This window comes from Zea mays, chromosome 5 (genome assembly GCF_902167145.1).
Source record: "Zea mays cultivar B73 chromosome 5, Zm-B73-REFERENCE-NAM-5.0, whole genome shotgun sequence".
Lineage (NCBI taxonomy): Eukaryota > Viridiplantae > Streptophyta > Magnoliopsida > Poales > Poaceae > Zea > Zea mays.
The window spans coordinates 53,937,697-53,959,524 of NC_050100.1; the positions used below are offsets into that span (position 1 = coordinate 53,937,697).

General features: G+C 50.6%; 1 pseudogene; it reads left to right on the plus strand.

Annotated features, from left to right (window-relative positions):
* The first annotated feature begins 296 nt into the window (after positions 1 to 296).
* LOC118472010 (uncharacterized) lies at positions 297 to 1,993 on the plus strand (annotated as a pseudogene).
* Positions 1,994 to 21,828: the final 19,835 nt, after the last annotated feature.

The window sequence follows — 21,828 nt, forward strand, 5'->3', positions numbered from 1 at the left end:
ACGTAGAAGCTTCGGTATACACCCTGGGTGCTTGGGAGGGCATCGTCAAGCAAGGGCTCGGTCGGCGTGTTTCCTCTGCCGCGGATCCGCCACACGGCGGGCCAGGGCATTGGGCAGGGGCCAAAGCCGCTCGCGTCCCGCAGAGATCGGCAACAGAAACGATTCAGCGTCAGGTTGTTGAACTGCAGAGGAGAAGATCAAGTTTGTCGGCTAGATTAGCGATTCAGCCTATATTAACACGAACCCGTGGTAGCCACGTTCATATTTCCTTTCACTCTCAAACGACCAAAATTTCAATGGAGAACCAAACGACGGCGGCTGCGGAGGACCATATCAGCAAGCTGCCGGACGACGTTCTCGTCCACATCCTCTCCCTGTGCCCTTATATACTCTCATGAGAACGGTTTCGGTTTCAACATCGTGGCAGCGCCTCCTCTCCCAACAACTCCCAGACCTGATCTTCTACTTGTCGTATCCTGTGCACAAGGATTTGTCCATGGAAACGCCGAGCGAGGAGCGCGTCCAGAGCATGGCGCGGACGCTCCGCCGCCGGTGCCACGGCACAGCAGCAGACTACACTATCAAGAATCTTCGTCTGGTCTACAGAAAGGACGTGGCCATGGAATGCCGGTACGTAGACGAGTTCATCGCGCTCGCCAACGCCACGAAGCTGGAGCTCGCCCCCCACATGGGCGCCGAGTCCTTCTCCTCCTCACTTGTCGCGGACGCAGCCGGCGACTGGTCCGTCGAGCTGCCGCCGGCTACGGTCGAGTTGGAGGTGCAGCCGTTCTGCTTTGCCGTGAGGCCGCCGCGCATCCACGGCCCCGGCGTCAACGTCCTTCGGTCCCTTACGCTGCATGGGCACACGGTGGTTCGCAAGGACTTCCCGCTCGCCGTCACCGTGTTCCCGTCGCTGGAGGACCTGCACATCGGCAACTGCACCCTTGCTGCCAGTATGACCATCTCGTCGGACACCATGCCTCGCCTCAAACACCTCCGCTTCACCGAGGTCAGCGTGAGCGCGGATGACACCAAAGCCGCCATCACCGTGCTCGCAGATGACCTGAGGACTCTCCGCATGTCATGCCGGCGGTGTAGCTATACTGTATCGCCATCGGAGCCGCTCATGTTCACGTGCGGCGGGCACGGCTCGGCCTTGTTCACCAAATACTCTTTGTTCCACTTACGCGCACCCAAGCTGGCGGTGTTCGAGTGGCGATGCTGCTATGCTGATGAGGTGCGCGTTGACGCCGTGGGCCGCCTCTCCGACGTCGCGATCGAGATCGCCGCCGGTAGGACGCGGACGAGGGTTCCCATAGGCATGGAACCTAAGTTCGTGACAGTACAGCAACGTGACAAACTTATGACCGACATCCTTCAAGAGCTTATGCCAGGGCTGCAGCCGCGCACCTGGAAAGATATCACGAGGTATCTATGTATGCTTAACTTTGAATTCATGGACTGTTATTTGACTTTACTTCATGGATATCTACATATATAAATTCAATCAAGCCATGTGTTTTGATCCAAATTGTTGGGACCCTAAATTTTTCTACTGAATAATGCATGCCAGTAAAAGGGTCCAGCGAGCTAGCATCCATGGACCATTGCTTATAATATATATCTAACCCATATCCAATTTGTATAAACTATATCCGTCATTGTTTTGGTCTAAGAATCTAAATAGCCTTGAATCTTGTCTTTTAAATAATGAAATAGTTACAATCTAGACATATATGTGCTTGAGCAATGCTTTGAACAAGACTAACATGTATGATGATATAAATCATTTTCCTTCCATTTTACAGGCAATGCATGCAACGTGATGAGAGGTGGTTGTGCTTTGAAGTCACAGATGGTTACCCTGCTACCGAATGAACAAGACCAACATCAAGTTTGTCGAGTGCTAGAAATAGTTACTATACAGTCTTTATTTTTGTTGGATGGCCAAATAATATTAGAAGTGAGTATCCAGTTAGATAAATTTAATTTCGACCTAAATCGTTGTAATCGAGTTGCTCATTCCTGTGGACTGAAATGTCGAGGTTTTTTTTCTTTCCTTTTAATTTCACGATGACATCAATTCCTTTTTTTCTGTTTCATTAAAAACACGTTTTGCTCACCAGTTAAGCCGGTTAAATATTAATCTTGTAACATTCGGGTATATACATGGATGGATGGACATGCATGCGGTGCGCTTAGAGCATATCGAGTAGTTTCTCTCCAGGAAAAAACCTAAATTTAATTTACTGTGTTTGTAACAAAAATCATTCTACAATCGTCTTGTAAAACCCAAAATTGGTAATACAAAAAAAATAAAAATAAAATAAAATAAAATAATAAAATAAAATAATAAAATAAAGAAATAAAAGTATCTATAATAGTGTTTTTAGAATATTTGAAACCTTGGAAATTTATCATGACCTTTCCTCTTCATAAACAACTAGGATCGTGCCCGTGCGTTGCAACGGTTTTCATATATCTCATGGTAGACCTTTAATAATGATGCATGTTTAAATTTCAAGGACTTGACATCTACAACTCTTACAAATTTGTACAGTTAGTTTACATTTTCTTTTTTGGTGGGGGACAATTTTGTTTAGAGTCTAGGGTATTTTTGCTTCAGTGCTCAAATCTCCCAGGAATTGCACTGAAGCATAAATATCCTAGACTCTAAACAAAATTGTCCCCCCACCAAAAAAGAAAATGTAAACTAACTGTACAAATTTGTAAGAGTTGTAGATGTTTGTTTATTGAATGTATTAACAATCGAATACGACCGGGTTGCCAGTTGAGCGCCATCAGGTTGATAATCTCCATAATACGATTGTCCTAGGCTCGAAGCAGTTGTATCTGCTGGTGTTGTCAACCTGCAATGACGTGCAATCAACAATAATCAATCAATGTTCATCTGCCTTGATTAATTAAGAAAGAACTCATGAGAGTCATAATTATTATTGGGACTAAACATATATCCATAATGATATGTATGCATGGCAAGTAGTGTTCTAATTGCCTTGCCTGTAGGTCCAGGAAGAAGGTCAGGTCATGAGGGTCTCCTCCATCTTGTCAGTCAGGGAGACGCAGGTCACGGCCATCAGCTGCAACACCCACCCTTAGCAATCCTCGATGCAGATGTTGCCGCTGGAACCTAAAATGTTTAGACGCTTGCTCAAGTGTTGGAACTTTCTCTCTGGTGCAAGGTGATCCAACGGGGGTGTGAAGTGACGTTAATAGGGTTCACGCGCAAGATGGCAATAGCTCTGTTAATCTAGCCTCTCACGGGCACTGTGCGGGGTATTTATAGGTATCTGAGCGCCCAGCGTCTTGTGTTAAGGACGCATGTGCCCTCAGACACCTAGGTTATCCCCAGAATATTCCCATAAAGCAGGGTTACAGACTGTAATTACAGGGATGCCTTTACAAATTAGGCACGTAACACGCAGCGGCCACGCAGGGCCCGTTACAATGGGCCGGATCACATGTGGGCCTCCAAGCTGGACGAGGCCGCACGGTGGGATGACCTCGTCGCAGGCCTTCGTCTGATGTCGTATGGGGCGAAGGGTGTCCCCGCCCGTTTTGTCTCCGTTGGACCAACGACTGCAGCGAAGGCCTCGAGCGAAGGGTGGCGTCTTTGCCTTCGCCCCAACATTTGCCCTCCGAGGGACCAGTTCGAATAAGTCATCTGGTGCCGAAGACGTCGCTAGATGGCGGAGACGCTGCCCTCGCTCGAAGTGGTTCCGCGGGGTTTTTTGACATGACCGTTGATTGACACCGTACTGTTGGACTTCGGGTTTCCCGAAGCGCCGCGTCCTGTGTATAAAAGGGGCCGGGGCGGGGGTCGGCGCATTTTGAACTTCACTTTCCACGCTCCGTGAAAACCCTAGCCACCTTTTCCACCGTCTTGCTGCTCGTCTGCCCTCCTTGCTCTTGTTCGCCGGAGATCTGGCTCGAGTGAAGCAGACCGCCCGCCGCCGCCGACGGTACGTAGCGATGCCGACCTCTTCTTCTTCTGCTGCCGCTACGCCGCCGGCCGATGCGTCGTCTGAGGAAACGCTGAGTACTTTGGCGGCGGAGGAGTTGCGCGCCGGCGATACGGTGGATTTTGGTGTGTCGCGGATGTCGTCGGTCCGCGTGCAAGATATGCAACGGCTGGGTTACTTTGGCGGCGGAGTCGCTCGTGTCCCGGGGACGGAGGAAGTCCCCGAGCCCGAAGGCGAGTTGGTTGTGTTCGAGGCGTTCTTCGCCGCCGGTCTCCGCCTGCCTGCGCACCGATTTGTTGGAGAAGTCCTGCGCAGATTTAACGTTCAGATCCATCAGCTGACTCCGAATGCCGTGGTGGCTCTGTCGAAGTATGTCTGGGCGACGACTTCGTACGGCGGACAGCCATCAGTCGAAGTCTTTGCGAAGTACTATTGCCTGCACTGGCAGAAGAGGATGATTGGAGATGAAGTTGCCCAGTTTGGGTCCTGTACGTTTACGCCGAAGACCGGCAAGACCACGATGGAGGTAGTCGAGTTGGTTCCTTGCGCCCGCAACAAGTGGGGCAATTGGAATGAGTTTTGGTTCTACGTCGCGGAGGGTACCGTCGAAGACCAGTAGGGGCTCCCCGTGTCCGAGATGTGCTCGCATTTTTACTCAGCGTACCCGCCCTTTGAAGTGGTGGAGGAGGATGCAGACGAAGGGGCCCTTCGGTGCGCCGCCGGCCTGAGCAGTGGGCGCGATTTGGTTGAAGAATTTGTGGCGTACGGGGTATGGCCTTTGGCGCATGGCTGGGCATTGGGCGAAGTGTGCCCTCGCCAGATGCCTTCCCATGGTGGCAAGCTGGTGCGAAGTCCTGCCTTCGCGCTGGATCTGCAAAGCCGCGATCCGGCCGCCTTTGTGCGTGAGGCGGAGGATGGGGCGGTGCGGATCGTTGGTCGGTACATGCCGAGGACAGAGGGCCAGCGTAGCTGGGATATCCGCGGGTCGAATGACCATTTGAACAGGGTTTTTGAATTGAATCGACTGCCATATAACGGTTATCCCGGCCAAGACGATGTGGACCGTCGCGGGAAGAAACCGGTGGTAGAGTCTGGAGACGACCCTGCGCCGGCGGCCGCCCCGTCCTCTAAGAAGAGGAAACTATGTACTGCTATGGGAGGACTTGGGGTTTCCGATGGTTTTGCTAGAGAATTGATGAGGACATGCGCGGCCCCGGGGGGAAGGATGTCTTCGCCCGAGCTCCGGGAGTCTTCGGCACAGATGCTGAGGGTTACCGGGGGTTGGTGGCCTAGGAATGTTCATATCCCCCGCGCGGCCGGCGAAGACTTTTTTACATCTCGCATGATTCGTGAATGGAAAGTGTTTCCTTACGGGCAGAATATTGCTGTTGTTGTGTCGGCAGTGATGGACAAGGATCGCCAGGGAGCTGCACAGAAGCGCCAGGAGGTCGTCAGGCTTCATGAAGCCAGGCCGAAGAGGCAGCGAGGGGCTGCGAAGGCTGCTGCCCTCGGTGGAGGCAAGCCGCCGTCGGCCGTCCCTGCATCTAGCAAGGCGCCGGAGGCTGCGGCTGTCGTAGGTGGTTCCAAATCTGCGAAGGCTGTGCCGACGTCCAGCAGGGTGCCGGAGGTCGCGAAGGCGGCCCGTGGGTTGCCGTCGCCGGGCAAGCGCGTCGCCGACTTCGCCACCGATATTAGTGTGGACGACTATCTTGGTGGTAAGCCGTTGGCTCGATTTTTTTTGTAATTCGTTGATACGTCGCAGGGTCGGACGAAGGCCAACTTGTTATTGTTGCGCCTGCCGCGGCGACCACGGCGGCTGCCGTAGTGCCAAAGGCGAAGGGCGGTGCTCTTAGTGCCGGCGGCGAGATGCCGGCACTCGCTGCTGTCAGGGACGAGGCGGGCGCTGTGTCCCGCTGGCTGAAGGAGATGAAGGAGGCACTAAGTCAGGTACGTTGAGCTAGACTTCGGGGGTTTTTTTAGATCGGCTTCGTTGGGGCCGCAGTCTTACGTGTGTTTTACAGGCGGCTGACTTCGTAGACCGTGCGGCGTCGGGGGCCCTCACGGCAGTTGTGTCTGCCGAAGTCGAGAGACTTCGGATGCAACATGCTGACGCCGTCCGGGAAAAATCGGCCGCCGACAGTAAGTGCCGCAAGCTGGCGGACAAGGTGGCCACGCTGGAGGGGGAGAAGACTGACCTCCGGCGCCAACTGGCGGAGGAGAGGAGGGAGGCCAATGAGGCCCTCGCCAAGGCGCAGGCTGCGCTGGCGGAGGCCGATTTGGCACGGGTGGAGGGCAGTCTTACCAAGGAGCGCGCCGAGCAGTTAGAGGAGCGGCTCAGCGCCCTGCAGAGCCGTGTGGAGAGGGCCGAGGCCGCGACGCGCACGGAGGCTGAGCGGACGCGCAAACAGCTTATGGATTCATACCATGAGCTGGGCGCGCGGACCGCTGACTTCGAAGTGCCGGACCGAGAGCCCGGACTTCGCTGCCTAGAGTGGGTACAGGAGGAGTTGCAGGCACTCCCCACTATCGTGGAGGGGTTTATGTCTTATGCCTCCCTGGTCACCTGCGAGGGGGCGATGAACGTGCTCTCTCGCGAAGGGTGCCGACACTATGAGGTCTTCGACCAAGCTGATGAGGATTTCGAGCGAGATATCTACAATGTTGAGGACCCTATAGTGAAGGAATCCGCCGGAGCCATCTACGACCGGATGTGGGGCCCGCACGGTCGAGAGGTGGTCAGGGAGCGGGCCGAGACAGCGAGGGCTCAGGTAGCGTTTGGCTTTTGTTTGATGTTTGTTGGATGTGGGCTATGTATGGGTTTGCTGAATTTGTGTGCTGTGTCTCAGGCGGCGCGTGGCGAGAGGGTGGATGACTTTGGGGCATTGAACAGCGCGCTGCCTGACCCAGAGTCGAACCCGGCGGAGGCTGTGTCCGAGGTCGCCCTGGAGCCCGGCGGAGGCCCGCCCCCAGAGACCGCCGAAGGCGCTCCTGATGCCCCCGTAGCCGCTGCGCCAAGGGTTGAGGATCCTGCGACGGTGGCGGCGGAGGCGACAGCGGAGGCGACGGCGGAGGCTCCCGCGATGGCTGGGTCTTCGCAGGTGGCGTAGTGGGTGTGGGTAGTTAGGGAATTTTGGATATGTTGCTGAATTTTGGTTGCTGCGCAGGTTCAAGATTTTGGGCCTGCGCACGCAACCGCCACTACTAATTTTTTGGCGGCTTCGACCGTGGATGATGGTAATAAATCGGATGGGTTTGTATCTGAGTTTTCTGATTTTGCTGACTCTGGGAGTTCGGTTGAGTGGACTGAGGAGTCGTCGGAGGAGGATTTGGACTACTTTGCGGCCTTGGATGTGGCAGCGGCGGAGGCTTCACCGCACGCTGCGGATACAGAAGACGTGCCTAGTGCGAGTACTGGGCGCAGGCGGCGAAGGGCGGTTGCGAAGCGTAGAGTGAGTGGGGCGGAGGGCGGTCGGCTTCGTGTGAGTAGGGCTGGCCGGCAGGAACTGTTGTCCTTGCCAGCCGCTGTGAGCACAGGTGAGGGGAATTGCGAAGTCTTTTTGCGAGTGAGGAGCTTAGGATAATGTTATTTAACTATAGGGAGATGGGAATTATTCCGAAGGTTGAGCCGATGTAGAGTGTGATGCCCTCGCTTGTACATGTGTAAAGGCTTGTATGATGAAGTTGTGTGCCCTCGCACATTCGGCTATGCTCGCGAAGGCGTTATGTACTTGGTCAGGTGTATTTGTTATGCTGGACTGGTGCGCATATAGTCGGTCTTGGCGCGGACAGTTTGGTGTGGTCGTTTTTGCTTTTGTTACGCTTCATCCGGCTGTGCCCTCGGGCAACTTCTGCGCGGATAGTCTTCGCAGTAGACTTCGATTTTTCGCACTTGTTGTGCTAGTCCGGCTGCACCCTTAGGCGACTTCTGCGCGGATAGTCTTCGCGGTAGACTTCGGTTTTTCGCACTTGTTGTGCTAGTCCGGCTGCACCCTTAGGCGACTTCTGTTAGAAATATGCCCTAGAGATAATCATAGAGATGAGCATATTTCTTTGTATCCATGATATATATATTGCTTAATTGAATATCCATGGAAGGCACCTTGTATTGATTAGCAATTATGTGAATTGTTTGTGAGATTCTTTACTTATATGGTTATTCTAAATGATGTCCCTAGTCAGAGTCGATGACTAGCACATGTATTAGTTGATGACTACATTTCACAAGTCATGAACATGGAGATGTTAAATTAATAATGTGGGCGCATGTATGACATGAGGCTGGACCGACCCAACGTGAGATATTGTAATATAGTTCTCTTCTTGCAACATGAATACTGTATCCTTAGACCTGAGATTGTCGCATGTTCTCAAGATGTGAATTGACTTACTTAGGGACTATCAAACGCTATCCCGTAACTGGGTAATTATAAAGGTAGTTTTGGGTTTGTCAGGAAGCATGCTATGAGGCATGGTCAGTCAAGATGGAATTTGTCCCTCTCTTTGTGAGAGAGATATCTCTGGGCCCCTCGAGTGATTGGATCAAGAAATGCATGGCCGTGCTAGGGTTAAGAGTTAACCATTGAAAGGATTCCAATTCACAGTATCGAGAAAGAGAGGTCAGCTTAGAGCCAGACCAAATATCGTGAGACAAAGGGAACAGCATGTACTTAATGTCGCAATGGTTCGTCTGATATGATCTTTACATACACATAGGAGTTGACATGTCTTGCTAGAGGCCGCTGTCAATTATTGGGCCAAGTAAGAGTACTCGGGCTATGTCTATTTGTACGTGAACCTATAGGGTCACACACTTAAGGGGAAGGAAGCCTAATTCGGATTAGATCCGAAATTAGACTGGGCTTTAGGGTTAATGATGGGCCTCGGCATCAGAAGCCCACCATAACGCCTATATAATGAGGGGCGGGGGCGCGGTTAAAGATAACCTAATTCGCCACCAGCGAACTAACAGCCGCCGCCCACCTCTCGCCCTCGCCAAGCCGCCGTCGCGAACCTAGCAGTTCGGTACGCGGCGCTTCCTCCCTGTACGTGTGGATACCTCGGAGGTGCTACATCTGGAGCACTTGGACGAACCGTGCGAGGACGTGAAGGACGCCGGCGACTGCACGGCACTGCTCGACGCGTTCGTCTACATCGAGACGTCTTCCGCTGCTCTGCGCGTCTAGTGGTAATTCCATGACCTATAACCGCAGTAGTTCTTGGTATTATGGGGATGAAAATTTTTGTTTTGCGCTAGCGTAGCCTCCCCGTAATCCTTCAGTGGTATCAGAGGAGGTTCTGCGTAAGTTTTAGGTCTGGATCTAGGTTCATGAGATGGATCTACTTGATGCACGGTTTGATTAGATCAATTGGTTATAAAGGATTGAAGTAGATTACATCGGATATGACTGGAGAGATCAGTTCGTCCTTCTCTGTTGTATGCGCGACTTGCCCCTACCGGCTGGAATCACCATCGGGGCTAACTGCGTACACAACCAGCAGATTGACGCAACAGATCGATGTCATGAGTGTAATCTTCTTCGGGTCGAAAGTCTCGGATTTGGGTTGATTTGATCAACCGCATGAGATTTCCAGTGGAATTTCCATACATACGATGCATGGAATCCTGGGACCGCCGTGGCTATCTGCTGTAGTGGCGAACGTATAGAAACGTGTTTGTCTAACCTGTTTTTGCAGGACATGTGATCGGTATGGCTATTATGTGTATGTGATGCATGTTGACAAATTATTCATGACCTGCGTGTCGTGACCAGGGCAATACGGCTGGAGCCACATGTATTGTCCAAATTTAATGTAATGACCTGCGTGTCAACATGTGATGATCCAAAGCGTATATGTAATTTGTTTACCAGCATACGTTAGATAGGTCTTGAAGGACTCATCACCTGGAGGATGGCATACCTATATCATGGAGATGGAGATCATCATGATGGACAGATTATTGGAGATGGAGATCACCATGTGAAAACAAGCCATACCGAATCACAACTGTTGTGTGAATGCCATTCTTATTGTTCTACTTGTTTATATTGCATATATGTCCTTGCGTGCGATGTTATAAGTAGGACGATCCCTCATAAATGTTTAAGCTTTAATGCCTCTCCAAACCTTGCACTATCATAAGTCTTGTACAATTGGTGGTGGGTCTATGAAATTAGGGTGCCACCAGTTTTCCTTGACTAGATAGGTTTGTATCGGATACGAACTGCAGAAAGGGTTGGTTAACTTAAACAAAGTCAGCTTAATGGTTAAGGACTTTGAGGCATAAGGTTGGGAGCCGAGACATAGAGATGTCACCCAACAACAGGAGTCATATATATGATATGATTAGCAAGGAGTTGCTTACCGATCTACCTTGTCTTCTAGCGGTGATGCTAAAGCTCACTAGTAGACTTGTTAGTTGTGGGTTCTGAATCACTAAGTATCAATCGAGGGATATTGATTTTAGTGAGAGTAGACTATTAAATGTTTAATATGATTTACTCTGTCATGGATATTTTTGTCTTAGTATTTTGCATTATTTTGTTGTAGATGGCACCTAGCACACCAACATTTACTTTGCGATCAATTCTTGAAAAGGATAAGTTAAATGGAACAAACTATACGGATTGGATCCGTAACCTGAGAATTGTTCTCAGGGCTGAAAAAAAGGAAGACGTTCTAGACTCCCCACTGCCAGAGGATCCTGGTGAAAATGCAACTGCTGCAGCTAAAACCGCTTACAAGAAAGCAATGGATGCTAATCTTGAAGTGAGTTGCCTAATGCTTGCTTGCATGGAGCCTGAGCTCCAGATGCAGTTTGAGACAAACCATGAGGTGTACGATATGATCGTGGCGCTCAAGGATATGTTCCAGACTCAGGCTAGGACTGAAAGGTTCAATGTGTCCAAAGCCTTTCTGGAATGCAAGCTAGCAGAAGGCGCAGCAGTTGGGCCACATGTAATCAAAATGGTTGGTTACAGTCAGAGGTTGGAGAAGCTAGGCTTCCCAATAAGCCAAGAGTTGGCCACTGACTTCATTTTGGCATCTCTTCCGCCCAGCTATGGAAACTTCATCACGAACTACCATATGCATGGGGCGGAGAGGGGCCTCAATGAACTATGTGGCATGCTGAAAACTGCAGAGGGGGACATAAAGAAAAGCGCTGGCAGCAGCGGCCATGTGATGGCGGTCCAAAACAAACCCAACTTTAAGAAGAAGGGTAAGTCTCAAAAGAAGAAGGGCAAGGCAAAGGATACAGTATCCAAGCCAAATCAAAAGCCCAAGGCTGGACCAGCTGCAGATGCAGAGTGCTTTTATTGCAAAGAACTTGGTCACTGGAAAAGGAATTGCAAGCAGTACTTGGCCTCTATTAAGGATCGCGGCGGTAAGGGTACAGCCGCAGCAGGTACACTTGCTATTCACATTACAGAAATTTTTCTTGCTGATTCTTATATTAATTCTTGGGTATTTGATACCGGATCGGTTGCCCATATTTGCAATTCGATGCAGGGAATGATAAGAAGTAGAAGCGTGAAAAGAGGAGAAGTTGATTTCCGGGTAGGCAATAATGCAAGAGTTGCTGCGTTGACCGTCGGGACGATGCAACTCCACCTCCCATCAGGATTTATTTTGGAGTTAAATAATTGTTATCTAGTTCCTAGTATGAGTCGAAACATTATGTCTCCTTCGTGTTTGATGAAGGATGGTTATTCATTTGCGAGTGAAAACAATGGTTGTGTGATCTCTAAGAATGGCATGTTTGTGGCTTTTGCATCCATTATGAATGGGTTATTCATTTTAAATCTTGATGATGCACCTATCTGTAATATTAGTGCTAAAAGGCCTCGGCCTAATGATTTAAGTCCTACCTACATGTGGCACTGTCGTTTGGGTCATATAAGTGAGAATCGCATGAAGAAGCTTCATTCTGATGGGCTTTTAACTTCGTTTGATTTTGAATCATACGAGACATGTGAAGCTTGCTTACTTGGTAAGATGACCAAGGCGCCCTTCACGGGTTTACCGGAGAGGACGTTAGATTTATTGGAACTCATACATACTGATGTGTGCGGACCAATGAGTACGGCAGCTAGGGGAGGATTCCAATACTTCATAACCTTCACTGATGATTTTAGTAGATATGGGTATGTCTACTTAATGAAACACAAGTCTGAATCCTTAGAAAAGTTCAAAGAGTTTCAGAATGAAGTAGAAAATCAGCGTGGCAAGAAAATTAAAGCACTGCGATCAGATCGTGGTGGTGAATATTTGAGTCATGAGTTTAGCAATCATCTAAAGAGTTGTGGAATTGTTCCACAGCTTACGCCGCCTGGAATGCCTCAGAGGAATGGCGTGTCTGAGCGACGTAATCGGACTTTATTGGATATGGTTCGATCAATGATGAGCCAGTCGGACCTACCTTTGTCGTTTTGGGGATACGCTCTAGAAACAGCAGCTTTCACACTAAATAGGGTACCGTCTAAGTCCGTAGTTAAGACACCATATGAGATGTGGACTGGGAAGACTCCCAGCTTGTCTTTTCTGAAGATTTGGGGTTGTGAGGTTTACGTCAAGCGACTACAGTCGGATAAACTCACTCCAAAATCGGACAAGTGCATGTTCGTGGGATATCCAAAGGAAACTTTAGGATATTACTTTTACCACCGGTCAGAGGGCAAAGTGTTTGTCGCCCGGAACGGTGTGTTCTTAGAGAAAGAGTTTCTCAAAAGAGAGAAAAGTAAACAAAAGGTGTATCTTGAAGAAGTTCAGGATGAGCCAGTGGGACAAGATTCAACAAGTGATGCTAATGAAGCAGAACAAGTTGAGACGTCTATGGCAAGAGAATCACCACCACAACCACGAAGGTCAGCAAGGCTTCGCGAGGCACGAGGAGAAGTGCTATTGTTGGGCAATGGGGAAGTGTTGTTGTTAGACAACGACGAACCTGCAACATATTCAGAAGCGATGATGGACCCAGATTCCGAGAAATGGCATGTCGCCATGAGATCCGAGATAGATTCCATGGGAGAAAATCAAGTTTGGAACTTGGTTGACCCGCCTGATGGTGTTAGACCTATAGAATGCAAATGGATCTATAAGAAGAAGAAAGACATGGATGGAAATGTTCACATCTATAAGGCTCGACTTGTTGCAAAGGGTTTTCGACAAGTTCAAGGAGTTGACTATGACGAGACATTCTCGCCAGTAGCGATGCTTAAATCTATTCGGATCATTCTAGCTATTGCCGCATATTTCGATTATGAGATTTGGCAGATGGATGTCAAAACAGCTTTCCTTAATGGAAACCTAGATGAGGACGTGTATATGATACATCCCGAGGGTTTTGTCGATCCGATCAATGCTGGAAAGATATGCAAACTTCAGAAATCCATTTATGGGTTGAAGCAAGCATCTCGGAGTTGGAACATTCGTTTTGATGAAGTGATCAAAGGGCTTGGTTTTCATCAGAATGAAGAAGAAGCTTGTGTTTACAAGAAGGAAAGTGGGAGCGCTGTTGTATTTCTGATCTTGTATGTGGATGACATATTATTGATTGGGAATGACATTCCTATGCTGGAGTCCGTCAAGGCTTCACTGAAAAAGAGTTTTTCTATGAAGGACTTAGGGGAAGCAGCATATATTTTGGGCATAAGGATCTATAGAGATAGGTCGAAGAGGCTTATAGGATTAAGTCAAGATACGTACATTGACAAGGTTTTGAAACAGTTCAACATGGAACAGTCCAAGAAAGGTTTCATACCTATGTCACATGGTAAACACCTTAGCCAGATGCAATGTCCTGCGACGGCTAATGAGCGAGAGCGCATGAGTAAGGTACCATACGCCTCAGCGATTGGATCAATCATGTATGCCATGATAAGTGCTACGAGTAGATACCAGGCTGATCCAGGTGAGGATCACTGGACAGCGGTAAAAGGCATTCTTAAGTACTTAAGAAGGACTAAAGATATGTTCCTGGTATATGGGGGTAAGGAGGAGCTCGTTGTAACTGGTTACACCGATGCTAGCTTCCAAACTGACCCAGACGAGTTAAAATCGCAATCAGGTTTTGTGTTCACAATAAATGGTGGTGCTGTTAGTTGGAAGAGTTCCAAACAGGAGACTGTGACTGATTCTACAACAGAAGCCGAGTACATTGCAGCTTCTGAATCTGCGAAGGAAGGTGTTTGGATAAGGAAGTTCCTCATCGAGCTTGGTGTGTTTCCTAATGCATCTAGCCCATTGAACCTCTACTGTGACAACAATGGGGCTATTGCGCAAGCTAAGGAGCCAAGGAACCACCAGAAAAACAAACACGTACTGCGGAAGTTTCACCTCATACGGGAATTCATTAGGCGGGGTGAGATAAAGATATGCAAAATACATACGGATTTGAATGTTGCTGATCCTTTGACAAAACCTCTTCCACAACCTAAGCATGAGGCACACGTGAGATCTATGGGTATTAGATATCTTCTAGATTAACTCTAGTGCAAGTGGGAGACTGTTAGAAATATGCCCTAGAGATAATCATAGAGATGAGCATATTTCTTTGTATCCATGATATATATATTGCTTAATTGAATATCCATGGAAGGCACCTTGTATTGATTAGCAATTATGTGAATTGTTTGTGAGATTCTTTACTTATATGGTTATTCTAAATGATGTCCCTAGTCAGAGTCGATGACTAGCACATGTATTAGTTGATGACTACATTTCACAAGTCATGAACATGGAGATGTTAAATTAATAATGTGGGCGCATGTATGACATGAGGCTGGACCGACCCAACGTGAGATATTGTAATATAGTTCTCTTCTTGCAACATGAATACTGTATCCTTAGACCTGAGATTGTCGCATGTTCTCAAGATGTGAATTGACTTACTTAGGGACTATCAAACGCTATCCCGTAACTGGGTAATTATAAAGGTAGTTTTGGGTTTGTCAGGAAGCATGCTATGAGGCATGGTCAGTCAAGATGGAATTTGTCCCTCTCTTTGTGAGAGAGATATCTCTGGGCCCCTCGAGTGATTGGATCAAGAAATGCATGGCCGTGCTAGGGTTAAGAGTTAACCATTGAAAGGATTCCAATTCACAGTATCGAGAAAGAGAGGTCAGCTTAGAGCCAGACCAAATATCGTGAGACAAAGGGAACAACATGTACTTAATGTCGCAATGGTTCGTCTGATATGATCTTTACGTACACATAGGAGTTGACATGTCTTGCTAGAGGCCGCTGTCAATTATTGGGCCAAGTAAGAGTACTCGGGCTATGTCTATTTGTACGTGAACCTATAGGGTCACACACTTAAGGGGAAGGAAGCCTAATTCGGATTAGATCCGAAATTAGACTGGGCTTTAGGGTTAATGATGGGCCTCGGCATCAGAAGCCCACCATAACGCCTATATAATGAGGGGCGGGGGCGCGGTTAAAGATAACCTAATTCGCCACCAGCGAACTAACAGCCGCCGCCCACCTCTCGCCCTCGCCAAGCCGCCGTCGCGAACCTAGCAGTTCGGTACGCGGCGCTTCCTCCCTGTACGTGTGGATACCTCGGAGGTGCTACATCTGGAGCACTTGGACGAACCGTGCGAGGACGTGAAGGACGCCGGCGACTGCACGGCACTGCTCGACGCGTTCGTCTACATCGAGACGTCTTCCGCTGCTCTGCGCGTCTAGTGGTAATTCCATGACCTATAACCGCAGTAGTTCTTGGTATTATGGGGATGAAAATTTTTGTTTTGCGCTAGCGTAGCCTCCCCGTAATCCTTCAACTTCTGCGCGGATAGTCTTCGCGGTAGACTTCGGTTTTTCGCACTTGTTGTGCTAGCCCGGCTGCACCCTTAGGCGACTTCTGCGCGGGTAGTCTTCGCGGTGGACTTCGGTTTTTTCGCACTTGTTGTGCTAGCCCGGCTGCACCCTTAGGCGACTTCTGCGCGGATAGTCTTCGCGGTAGACTTCGGTTTTTCGCACTTGTTGTGCTAGCCCGGCTGCACCCTTAGGCGACTTCTGCGCGGGTAGTCTTCGCGGTAGACTTCGGTTTTTCGCACTTGTTGTGCTGGTCCGGCTGCACCCTTAGGCGACTTCTGCACGGAGTTGTCGCACGCGGGGGTGGCTAGCGCTGAGCCTCGCGGTGACTTTGTATTGGTCGAATGTCGAAGACCGTCGTCGCGGTCTTTTTTCGACGCATGTTTTTGCGGGGGATTTTTCACTTGTATATTACATGGCTCCGCCTCGTTAAAAACCTCACCCCCCGGAGGAAAAGAGTGCGGGCCAGAATAAAATTGTTTTTACGAATTACAAGGGCGAATCGGCCCTGATGAGTCAAACAAAAAATTTGCGGAGATTGTCGATGTTCTAGGAGTGCTCCAGGTCTTCATTGTTTGGCGTTGCGAGCCTGTAAGCGCTGGGGGAAGCTTTCGTCTTGACAATGAAGGGGCCCTCCCACTTGGGCTCCAGCTTGCCCCTGGACTCTGTCCGAGCTGTTCGGATGAGTACGAGGTCCCCTTCGCTGAATTCCCTCGGGATGACTGCGTGGTCGCGCCATGCTTTTGTCTGGGCTTGGTATTTGTTTAGAGCCTGTAAGGCGAGGACTCGGTCTCCATCGATGAGATCCTTCGCAGTGAGCTCGTCCACGTCGGGGACGACTGACGGAACTGTTCGCGGGGACCCATGCTTTATTTCTTGTGGGGTCATGGCCTCCGATCCATATAGAAGGCGGAAAGGAGTGAACCCGGTCGCCCTGCATTCAGTCGTGTTCAGCGCCCAGACCGCCTCGGGTAATAAATCGGTCCACCTGCCCTTTTTCATCGAGGAGCATCTTTTTGACAGCTGTGAAGATTTTTCCATTGGCGCGTTCCACAACTCCGTTGGACTACGGGTGATAGACTGAGGCGAAGGCAAGCTTGGTGCCAATAGAGAAGCAAAAATCCTTGAAGTCTTGGCTGTCAAACTGCTTGCCGTTGTCAACTGTTAGTTCGGACGGTACTCCGAAGCGGCAAACAATGTTTTGCCAAAAGAATTTTTGGGCAGTCTTTGATGTTATTGTGGAAACAGCCCTTGCCTCGATCCATTTGGTGAAGTACTCGACAGCGACGAAGGCGAACTTAAGGTTCCCCTGAGCCGTGGGCAGGGGCCCGACAATGTCCAGGCCCCAGCGCTGGAGAGGCCATGTGTGGGCGATCAGCTTTGTAAATTGCGAGGGGCTGCCTGATCGAGGAGAAAACTTCTGGCAGGCTTCGCAGGACCTTGTGACCCGATTTGCGACGCAGATCATTGCGGGCCAGTAAAAGCCTTGGCGGATCACCTTAGCAGCTAGGGCCCTTGGCCCTGCGTGTGAGCCGCACGTGCCACTGTGGACTTCGCGTAGGATCTGGATGCCTTCGGTTTCGGTGACGCATTTAAGCATTGGCTGACTGACCCCCTTCTTGTAGAGTTGGCCCTCAATCAGTGCGAAGTCTCAGCTTCGATGTTTGAGGCGCTTGGCCTCACTGATGTCGGTTGGATGATAGTACCCCTGTAGGAACAGGGTTATTGGTGCCCGCCAGTCTCCGGTCATGATAAGGTTGACTATGCGGTGGCCTTCGTTGTCATTGGTTATTTGGAGCCCTTCGGGGCTCCGGACGGCTGGCGTGCCGATGACATGAAAGAACACGTCGGAGGGCAGGGACTCGCCTCTGGCGGCAGCCTTGGCCAATGCGTCGGCCTCTTCGTTCCTGGCCTGGTCCACATGCTGCAAGGTGAATCCCTTGAATTGTCTCTCGAGACTTCGGATGGCCGCGAGGTATTGCATAAGTGCGGGGTCCTTTGCTGCATAGTCTTTCTCGACTTGGCCGGCAACTACCTTGGAGTCTGTTTTGATGATGCAGGTGGTGACCTCGAGGGCCCTCAGCTTGCGGAGGCCGAGGATGACTGCTTCGTATTCTGCTATGTTATTTGTGCATCTGTCAGATTACAGAGCGAAGCTGAGGCGTGCTACATATCTATGCTTGACCCTGGCTGGTGAGGTGATGACTGCAGCGGCGCCTGCCCCCGCATGGGACCATGCGCCGTCGCAATGGATCGTCCAAACCTTCTCTGCGGACGGGTCCGGCTGCTGTGTTATTGGCCCGGTCCAGTCGACGACGAAGTCTGCCAGGACTTGTGACTTGATGGCTGTCCTGGGCTCGAAATTGATGTGGTAGCCGGAGAGTTCGGCCGCCCACTTGGCGATCCTCACCGATGCCTCCGGGTTTCTGAACAATTCGCCGAGTCCCCTGTCTGAGGTGACTCGGACCTTGAATGCTTCGAAATAATGGCGCAATTTGCGCGAAGACATAACGACTGCGTAGGCAATCTTCTCCAGTTCTGTCATGTTACATTTGGACGGTGTCAGCACTTCGGAGACGTAATAAACTGGGCACTGCCTGATCACGCCCTCAACTGTCTGCTCCTGCACCAGTGCCGCGCTGACCGCATGCGGCGAAGCCGCAACATAGAGCAACAGGGGGAGCGAGAAGTCGGGGCTTGTAAGGACGGCCAGCTCCGACAGGTACTGTTTTAATGAGGCGAAGGCCGCTGCCTGCTCTGGTCCCCAAGCGAAGTCTTTTGCGCCACAGAGTGTTTTGAGGAAGGGGAGACTTCGCTCAGCGGACCTGGAGATGAATCTGTTGAGAGCGGCCAATCTGCCTGTCAGGCGCTGGACGTCTCTGGCGGACTGCGGAGGCGTCATGTTTATGATGGCCTGAATCTTGGTTGGGTTGGCCTCGATGCCGCGGTGTGATACCAGGTAGCCCAATATTCTGCCTTGGCGAACGCCGAAGACGCACTTTTCCGGGTTTAGGCGGAGTCGTGCGTCTCGCATGTTCGTGAATGTCTCGGCGAGGTCGGCGAGATGGTCCTCCTTGCTCTTGCTGGCGACGACGATGTCGTCCACATATTTGAATATATTTCTGCCAACTTGCCCTTCGAGCACTGTTTTGGTAAGCCTGGAAAAGGTGGACCCGACGTTCTTGAGTCCCTCCGGCATTCTGATGAAGCAATATGTGCCGAAGGGTGTTATAAAGCTGGTGCTAGCCTTGTCTTCCTCCTTCATGTATATCTGGTGGTAACCGGAGAAGCAGTCGAGGAGTGACATGACTTCGCACCCGGCCGCGCTATCGACTATTTTGTCGATCCGCGGCAACGGGAAGTTGTCCTTTGGGCAGGCCTTGTTGAGACTGGTGAAGTCGATGCACATTCGCCACTTCCCGCTCTTTTTCTACACCATTACAACGTTGGAGAGCCACGTGGGGTAAGCCACCGGCTCGATGAATTTGGCTTCCAGGAGGCGGTGCACCTCTGCCTTGGTGGCCTCTGTCTTCTCGTCGCACATTTTGTGAAGCCGCTGCTTTTTCGGTCTCACCTTAGGGTCAATTCCCAAGCTGTGCTCAATTATGGATCGGCTGAGCCCGACCAGGTCGAGGGCTGACCAGGCGAAGACATCTTTATTCTTGGATAGGCAGCAGAGGAGTTTCTCCTCTTCATGCGAAGTGAGGTCTTCGCTGATAGTGACTGTCTGCTTGGGCGTGGCCTGATCGAGGGGACAGTCTTGGTCCCGTCGTTGCTCTGCAGCTGTGCCTTGTCGTACTCTTTGTCGGTTGGGCTGACAGGCGCAGGGACCTCGCGCTGGGCCGTGAGGCAGTGCACGTTTCTTTGCCCGGGGACGAAGTCCCGCTCTATGTTGCGTGCGGTCTGTTGATTGCCGTAGACCGCAATGGCGCCTAACGGACCTGGTATCTTCATGCACAGGTACAGTCCGTGAATAGCTGCCTCAAACTTGTTGATGGAGCCCCGGCCCATGATGGCGTTGTACAGATATACCATATCCACAATATCGAAGGTCACTTGCTCACTTCGGGCATTGGGTGCTACACCGAAGGAGAGAGGCAGCTCTATTTTGCCGACAGGAAAGGTGCCCTTGCCGCCGAAGCCGTACAACGGGTTGTCCGAAGGCTTGAGCAGGCTGTGGCTTATGCCCATGCGGTCGAAGGCATGGAGGAAGATGATGTCTGCTTGACTGCCATTGTCGACTAGGACTTTGTGCAGATCCCAGCCTGCCACGCTGCAGTTGATAACCATGACGTCGATGTGGGGGGCGCTGCGCAGGTCGACGTCTCGTGCGTCGAAGGTTAGCGGTACGTGGGACCACTTTGTCTACACGACTGGGCCAGTGATGGCGACGTGGTTGATGCTGCGGTAATGGTCCCGCTTCTGCCGCTTTGTGTCGAAGTCGGTGCTGGACCCCCCAGTGATCATGTGAATGACTCCGCGATACGGCTGATCGGCGAAGTCTTCCTGCTTTGGGGCGTGGGGGAGGTTTTGATGTTGCTGGTGTGGTGGTGGGAGTGGGGGAGGTACGATTTGTACTTCCTGATGGTGTTGGTAAGCGTGGTGCGGTGGATGCGGGTGATAGTCGCCTAGAGGGGGGGTGAATAGGGCAAAACTGAAATTCACAAATATAAACACAACTACAAGCCGGGTTAGCGTTAGAAATAGAAACGAGTCCGCGAGAGAGAGGGTACAAAACAAATCGCAAGCAAATGAAGAGTGTGACACGCGGATTTGTTTTACCGAGGTTCGGTTCTTGCAAACCTACTCCCCGTTGAGGAGGCCACAAAGGCCGGGTCTCTTTCAACCCTTCCCTCTCTCAAACGGTCCCTCGGACCGAGTGAGCTTCTCTTCTCAAATCACTTGGGAATCAAACTTCCCGCAAGGACCACCACACAATTGGTGTCTCTTGCCTCAATTACAAGTGAGTGTTTGATCACAAGAAAGAATGCGGAAAAAGAAGCGATCCAAGCGCAAGAGCTCAAATGAACACTACAAATCACTCTCTCTAGTCACTTAGGCTTTGTATGGAGTTGGGAGAGGATTTGATCTCTTTTGGTGTGCTTTGCAATGAATGCTAGCTCTTGTATAGTGGTTGGAAGCTGGAAAACTTGGATGCAATGAATGGTGGGGTGGTTGGGGTATTTATAGCCCCAACCACCAAACTTGACTGTTGGTGGAGGCTGTCTCTCGTATGGTGCACCGGACAGTCCGGTGTACACCGGACATGTCCGGTGCGCCAGCCACGTCACCAATGCCGTTGGATTCTGACCGTTGGAGCTTCTGTCTTCTGGGCCCGCCTGGATGTCCGGTGCACACCGGACATGTACTGTTCCATGTCCGGTGTGCCAGCGCGCGCGTGCCTGCCTTCTGCGCGCTTCTGGCGCGCATTAAATGCGCTGCAGGTAGCCGTTGGCGCGAAGTAGCCGTTGCTCCGGAGTTGCACCGGACAGTCCGGTGTACACCAGACATGTCCGGTGAATTATAGCGGAGCAGCCGCTGCGTTTTCCCGAGGCTGGCGAGTTCCTGAGGCGGCTCTTCCTTGCAGCACCGGACACTGTCCGGTGTACACCGGACAGTCCGGTGAATTATAGCGGAGCGCCTCTGGAAATTCCCGAAGGTGGCAAGTTTGAGTTGGAGTCCTCTGGTGCACCGGACACTGTCCGGTGGTGCACCGGACAGTCCGGTGCCCCAGACCAGAGGTGCCTTCAGTTGTCCCTTTGCTCCTTTGTTGAATCCAATACTTGATCTTTTTATTGGCTAAGTGTGAACCTTTTACACCTGTATAACTTATACACTAGAGCAAACTAGTTAGTCCAATTGTTTGTGTTGGGCAATTCAACCACCAAAATTATTTAGGAACTAGGTGTAAGCCTAATTCCCTTTCAATCTCCCCCTTTTTGGTGATTGATGCCAACACAAACCAAAGCAAATATAGAAGTTCATAGTTGAACTAGTTTGCATGATGTAAGTGCAAAGGTTGCTTGGAATT